The 7,164-nt window shown below is 39.9% G+C and overlaps 1 pseudogene; it reads left to right on the top strand.

The window, feature by feature from the left end:
- The first annotated feature begins 305 nt into the window (after positions 1-305).
- On the top strand, positions 306-865 carry LOC131837952 (cyclin-dependent kinases regulatory subunit 2-like; annotated as a pseudogene).
- Positions 866-7,164: the final 6,299 nt, after the last annotated feature.

Genomic DNA, 7,164 nt, shown 5'->3' with positions numbered 1-7,164 from the left:
CAAGGAGACTTGTCTGTCCTGGCGTAGATTCAGGTGTTTAAAATTTTAAAATTCCCCTGAAATTTATGACTTCTGGCCTACCCTCATGGATTTAAGACTAAAATTCAATCTCTGGTTGGTCTGGGAACCACCAGAACAATAAATTAACTTGCAAAGTTCAGGCAAACATGACCTCACAATCCAAAATTACAAAACACACCAGAAAACAAACCCCCACGAAAAAAAGTCAGCAAAAACAAGAAATTAGACCCTCCAAGACTACAGCAATTAGAAATATCAGATAGAGAGTCGAGTCGTTGCCCGGGGACAGGCGGTCGTGCGGCCCGACGCTCCGCCCGCCCGCAGCATGGCCCACAAGCAGATCTACTACTTGGACAAGTACTTCGACGAACACTACGAGTACCGGCATGTCATGTTACCCAGAGAACTTTCCAAACAAGTCCCGAAAACCCATCTGATGTCGGAAGAGGAGTGGAGGACACTTGGTGTCCAACAGAGTCTAGGCTGGGTTCACTACATGATTCATGAGCCAGAACCACATATTCTTCTCTTTCCACGACCTTCCAAAAGAGCAACAAAAATGAAGTCTACCTGGGGATTGTCAATGAAGTCTTTTTCAAATTTAATGTATATGTGTATATAAGGGTAGTATTCAGTGAATACTTGAAAAATGTACAAATTGTTGATCCATACCTCTGCATGAGCTGTATTCTTCACAGCAACAGAGCTCAGTTAAATGCAACGGCAAGTAGGTTACTAGAAGGTGTTTAAGATAAAATTTGTAGTTGGTTTTTCTCTTTAATGTAAGTGCCTGTTTGACTTGACCTGTTACTTTTGTTAAATAAAGTTTGTATGTTGCAAAAAAAAAAAAAAAAGAAATATCAGATAGAGAATACAAAATTAGAATGCACGAAAGAAGCATATTGGAACCTAAAAGTAAAAATCTGGGTAAAAATACACTGATGATGGAGAAGAATACTCATACAAAAATTAATTGAAAATGAAAGTTAAACTGAAAAAATTATGGGGAGAATGCGTGACTATAAAATATAATAGGATTATCTGAAGGATGTCTGGAATTTAGGCAGATTTCCTAAACTGTCTCTATTAGAATGAAATGTATACATCATATATTTTAGAAAGGTTCAGGACTGCAAATAAACTGTTGGATTAGTCTCTCCTTTGCTACAATGAAGAATCCTGTGCTTTTTATAATATAATAAGATGCCCAAGAAGATCTTGGGTTTTCATTAGAACTACCTTATTTAGAAATGAAACAGATACTCATTTTACAATTTTGATCAAGAATAAGTTTTACAAAGAGCCTCTCTTAGAAAAGTAGATTCACAAAATTGGTACCTTGTTGCTCACTATATATGTAAGTCAAGAGTGAGTGGGAAGGTGTCCCAAGATTTTTTAAAAATGCAGGTGTGTATAAATAAGGGGCACTGCCATTTCATTCCCTGCTTAACAGCTGCTTCGAAAGTGCTTGCCCATCTGCTCCCCAGTACCCCGAGCAGGGAAATGTGACCAAGTGAGAAAAGAAAGAGGGTTGACAGAAGGGTGAGAATGGGGTCAGCACTCGCCCTGCCTGGTATGAAGAGCAGAACTTTTCTGTACATCCAGTGGAAGCACAGAAAGTACTTGGGCTAGAGTTGTCAGACCAGACAGCACCCAAGGTAGCCATCTCCAGTAGCAAAAGAGGCTAAGGGAAGAGGCTGGTTTGAGACCAAATATCCTACCCGGAACTCAGCAGTGGGGAGTCCCACTGGAAAGCCAGCATTTACCCTCTGGTAGGAGGGCATCTTCTGCCATCAGCATCCCAGAAAAGCAAGGAGATTGCAATCACTCAGAAGAGAAAAGTGACCTTCCCCCTGAACCTTTTTCCCACCCTCTAGACAGAAGACAGGATGATAACAAGTGTGCCTGACCCTGGGGAAGAGTGTTGAAGCAGATACACAATCAAAGTCTATAACTTACAGAATAGACTGTTCTAAAAGAAAATGACTAGAAAATTATGGGATCTGCCCAAAGTGTTGTAGAAGGTTGGAAAGTGAAATTTGGCATAGAATTCTTAAAAACAGGGCACCTGGATGGCTCAGTGGGTTAAGCCGCTGCCTTCGGCTCGGGTCGTGATCTCAGTGTCCTGGGATCGAGTCCCGCATCGGGCTCTCTGCTCAGCAGGGAGCCTGCTTCCTCCTCTCTCTCTCTGCCTGCCTCTCTGCCTACTTGTGATCTCTCTCTGTCAAATAAATAATAGATTTTTTTAAAAATCTTTAAAAAAAAAGAATTTTTAAAAACAGGGAGAGGGTGATGGGGTTATGGACACTGGGGTGGGTATGTGCTATGGTGAGTGCTATGAAGTGTATAAACCTGGCAATTCACAGACCTGTACCCCTGGGGCTAATAATACATTATATGTTTATAAAAAATAAAAAAAAAATTTAAAAGGATTCTTAAAAACAGTTTAAATGCCCAATTTATTCCACATCTCAATAATGCAATCACAATTATGTGAAAAGCAGAAAAAACAATATACTACTGTTTTCAAGCCAGCCCCAGCTTGAATATCAGGCCTGCATTAGCAAAGCCTATTTTACGTAAGGGTTGACGTTTACCACCATCTAAAGAGATGGGGTAGGCAGGCATAAAGTGTTAACACAAACACTTCACCAAGCAGCAAACGATGAAGTGCTGAGTAGCACAGACTATGAGTTGAGAGAAGGAAAAGTACTGTGAGCCACCCAGGGAGGTCTCAAAGATAACACAGGGCCTAGCTGTGCCTGGAGGGATGGATATAATTGGCATGGGTAAAGAGACGTCTGGAAGAGCTTGCAGTTGGAAAATGTAGCGCCAACAAAGGTGGAGAGCTGAAAACCCAGGCAACGTGGTCTACAGAGCTGCTCTAGGATTCTTGTGAGGGAACCATGTGACAGAAACCACAAAGCCGGGTGGTGGTTAAAGGTTGTATTTCAGAAGCTATGACGTATCAGCCAGAGGCATTTGCATTTGACTGGATAAAAAGCAGCTTTGAAGTTTTGGGTTTGTTTTTTTTTTTTTTAATTTATTTGACAGACAGATCACAAGTAGGCAGAGAGGCAGACAGAGAGAGAAGGAAGCAGGCTCCCTGTCGAGCAGAGAGCACAATGTGGGGCTCGATCCCAGGATCCTAGGATCATGACCTGAGCTGGAGGCAGAGGCTTTAACCCACTGAGCCACCCAGGCACTCTAAATAGCAGTTTTGTAAAAAGACTTTTGAGGTGATTGTCAAAGGAAGACAAAGAAGCATTTTTTTTTTTTTTTCAGGATTCCAAGATCCATTGTTTATGCACCACACCAAGTGCTCCATGCAATATGTGCCCTCCTTAATATCCAACAAAGATGCATTTAGAAAAGAAAACAATTGTTAGTCACATACATAACATAATGAAATAAAAAATAATAAAAATAAAAATAAATTAAGAAAAAAAAAAAAGGAAACATTTGTTTTCCAAAAGGGCAGAGAGTCAGGCTTCAAAAGAACTGGCTGGCCAAAGTATTAAATTTAAAACTACAAAATTACCCAGGTAACCAAGTTTACATTAGTTTATTCATGAAGGAAAAACGGTTGCTTTCTTGCATGATTATTTATATTCAAATGGTCATGATGTATCTTCAGATACCAACCTAGAAAATATCTGGTATAAAATGGTTTATAGGAAATATTCAAGGTTTCTCTGTGTAGGGATCAGGCCTAGTCAGGGTGACCTTTTAATTTTTGGTTTACATCAGAGTTACAGGTCTTATCTGACGGTCCCATATGAAGTGCTTAATCATCCCAGAAGCAGGACAAAGTGTCCCTTTGTGCTTCTACATGATCAAAGTGGAATTGGGTGCCACCGGTGTTCAGTATAGGTTGTTGAGAGGAGCAGAAGGCTATGTAGGCCTGAACCGTATGTGTTTTCCAGCTTCACCAACTATGAAACTGAGGCAGAGGGCTCCACTGACCTGTTCTATTCTATGGTATTCCTACAAGGCAATAGTCATTATATGCAATTGACAGCACATCTTTCAGGCCAACTTGTCCAGCCCTTCTGATTAGCCTACTGAGCTATTCTCCTTCAATAACTATCAGCAAATTAATTCAAATGTGGGTGTATTTTGGAGTTACTATCAACAAGACAAATGATACAAGCCTCATACACAGTGCCCATATTCAATTATTCTTAATTAGGCCATGCTAATCTAAGGAAGAGTCAACCCACAAGATTCTTTTTTTTTTTTTTTTTTTATTATTAATTTTTTTATTTTTTATAAACATATATTTTTTATATACATATATTTTTATCCCCAGGTCTGTGAATCACCAGGTTTACACACTTCACAGCACTCACCAAATCACATACCCTCCCCAATGTCCATAATCCCACCCCCTTCTCCCCAACCCCCTCCCCCCGGCAACCCTCAGTTTGTTTTGTGAGATTAAGAGTCACTTATGGTTTGTCTCCCTCCCAATCCCATCTTGTTTCATTTATTCTTCTACCCACTTAAGCCTCCATGTTGCATCACCACTTCCTCATATCAGGGAGATCATATGATAGTTGTCTTTCTCTGCTTGACTTATTTCGCTAAGCATGATACGCTCTAGTTCCATCCATGTTGTTGCAAATGGCAAGATTTCATTTCTTTTGATGGCTGCATAGTATTCCATTGTGTATATATACCACATCTTCTTGATCCATTCATCTGTTGATGGACATCTAGGTTCTTTCCATAGTTTGGCTATTGTGGACATTGCTGCTATAAACATTCGGGTGCATGTGTCCCTTTGGATCACTACATTTGTATCTTTAGGGTAAATACCCAATAGTGCAATTGCTGGGTCATAGGGCAGTTCTATTTTCAACATTTTGAGGAACCTCCATGCTGTTTTCCAGAGTGGCTGCACCAGCTTGCATTCCCACCAACAGTGTAGGAGGGTTCCCCTTTCTCCGCATCCTCGCCAGCATCTGTCATTTCCTGACTTGTTGATTTTAGCCATTCTGACTGGTGTGAGGTGATATCTCATTGTGGTTTTGATTTGTATTTCCCTGATGCCGAGTGATATGGAGCACTTTTTCATGTGTCTGTTCGCCATCTGGATGTCTTCTTTGCAGAAATGTCTGTTCATGTCTTCTGCCCATTTCTTGATTGGATTATTTGTTCTTTGGGTGTTGAGTTTGCTAAGTTCTTTATAGATTCTGGACACTAGTCCTTTATCTGATATGTCGTTTGCAAATATCTTCTCCCATTCTGTCAGTTGTCTTTTGATTTTGTTAACTGTTTCCTTTGCTGTGCAAAAGCTTTTGATCTTGATGAAATCCCAGTAGTTCATTTTTTCCCTTGCTTCCCTTGCCTTTTGCGTTGTTCCTAGGAAGATGTTGCTGCGGCAGAGGTCGAAGAGGTTGCTGCCCGTGTTCTCCTCAAGGATTTTGATGGATTCCTTTCGTACATTGAGGTCCTTCATCCATTTTGAGTCTATTTTTGTGTGTGGTGTAAGGAAATGGTCCAATTTCATTTTTCTGCATGTGGCTGTCCAATTTTCCCAGCACCATTTATTGAAAAGGCTGTCTTTTTTCCATTGGACATTCTTTCCTGCTTTGTCGAAGATTAGTTGACCATAGAGTTGAGGGTCTATTTCTGGGCTCTCTATTCTGTTCCATTGATCTATGTGTCTGTTTTTGTGCCAGTACCATGCTGTCTTGATGATGACAGCTTTGTAATAGAGCTTGAAGTCCGGAATTGTGATGCCACCAACGTTGGCTTTCTTTTTCAATATCCCTTTGGCTATTCGAGGTCTTTTCTGGTTCCATATAAATTTTAGCATTATTTGTTCCATTTCTTTGAAAAAGATGGATGGTACTTTGATAGGAATTGCATTAAATGTGTAGATTGCTTTAGGTAGCATAGACATTTTCACAATATTTATTCTTCCAATCCAGGAGCATGGAACATTTTTCCATTTGTTTGTGTCTTCCTCAATTTCTTTCATGAGAACTTTATAGTTTTCTGAGTATAGATTCTGTGTCTCTTTGGTTAGGTTTATTCCTAGGTATCTTATGGTTTTGGATGCAATTGTGAATGGGATTGACTCCTTAATATCTCTTTCTTCTGTCTTGCTGTTGGTGTAGAGAAATGCAACTGATTTCTGTGCATTGATTTTATATCCTGACACTTTACTGAATTCCTGTATAAGTTCTAGCAGTTTTGGAGTGGAGTCTTTTGGGTTTTCCACATATAGTATCATATCATCTGCGAAGAGTGATAATTTGACTTCTTCTTTGCCGATTTGGATGCCTTTAATTTCCTTTTGTTGTCTGATTGCTGAGGCTAGGACCTCTAGTACGATGTTGAATAGCAGTGGTGATAATGGACATCCCTGCCATGTTCCTGACCTTAGCGGAAAAGCTTTCAGTTTTTCTCCATTGAGAATGATATTTGCGGTGGGTTTTTCGTAGATGGCTTTGATGATATTGAGGTATGTGCCCTCTATCCCTACACTTTGAAGAGTTTTGATCAGGAAGGGATGTTGTACTTTGTCAAATGCTTTTTCAGCATCTATTGAGAGTATCATATGGTTCTTGTTCTTACTTTTATTGATGTGTTGTATCACATTGACTGATTTGCGGATGTTGAACCAACCTTGCAGCCCTGGAATAAATCCCACTTGGTCGTGGTGAATAATCTTTTTAATGTACTGTTGAATCCGATTGGCTAGTATTTTGTTGAGTATTTTCGCATCTGTGTTCATCAAGGATATCGGTCTATAGCTCTCTTTTTTGGTGGGATCCTTGTCTGGTTTTGGGATCAAGGTGATGCTGGCCTCATAAAATGAGTTTGGAAGTTTTCCTTCCATTTCTATTTTTTGGAACAGTTTCAGGAGAATAGGAATTAGTTCTTCTTTAAATGTTTGGTAGAATTCCCCCGGGAAGCCGTCTGGCCCTGGGCTTTTGTTTGTTTGGAGATTTTTAATGACTGTTTCAATCTCCTTACTGGTTATGGGTCTGTTCAGGCTTTCTATTTCTTCATGGTTCAGTTGTGGTAGTTTATATGTTTCTAGGAATGCATCCATTTCTTCCAGATTGTCAAATTTATTGCCGTAGAGTTGCTCATAGTATGTTCTTATAATAGTTTGTATTTCCTTGG

Source organism: Mustela lutreola, chromosome 8, assembly GCF_030435805.1.
Source record: "Mustela lutreola isolate mMusLut2 chromosome 8, mMusLut2.pri, whole genome shotgun sequence".
Classification (NCBI taxonomy): Eukaryota; Metazoa; Chordata; class Mammalia; order Carnivora; family Mustelidae; genus Mustela; species Mustela lutreola.
The sequence above is the reverse complement of the archived record's forward strand: the minus strand, read 5'-3'. Positions and strand labels throughout refer to the sequence as shown.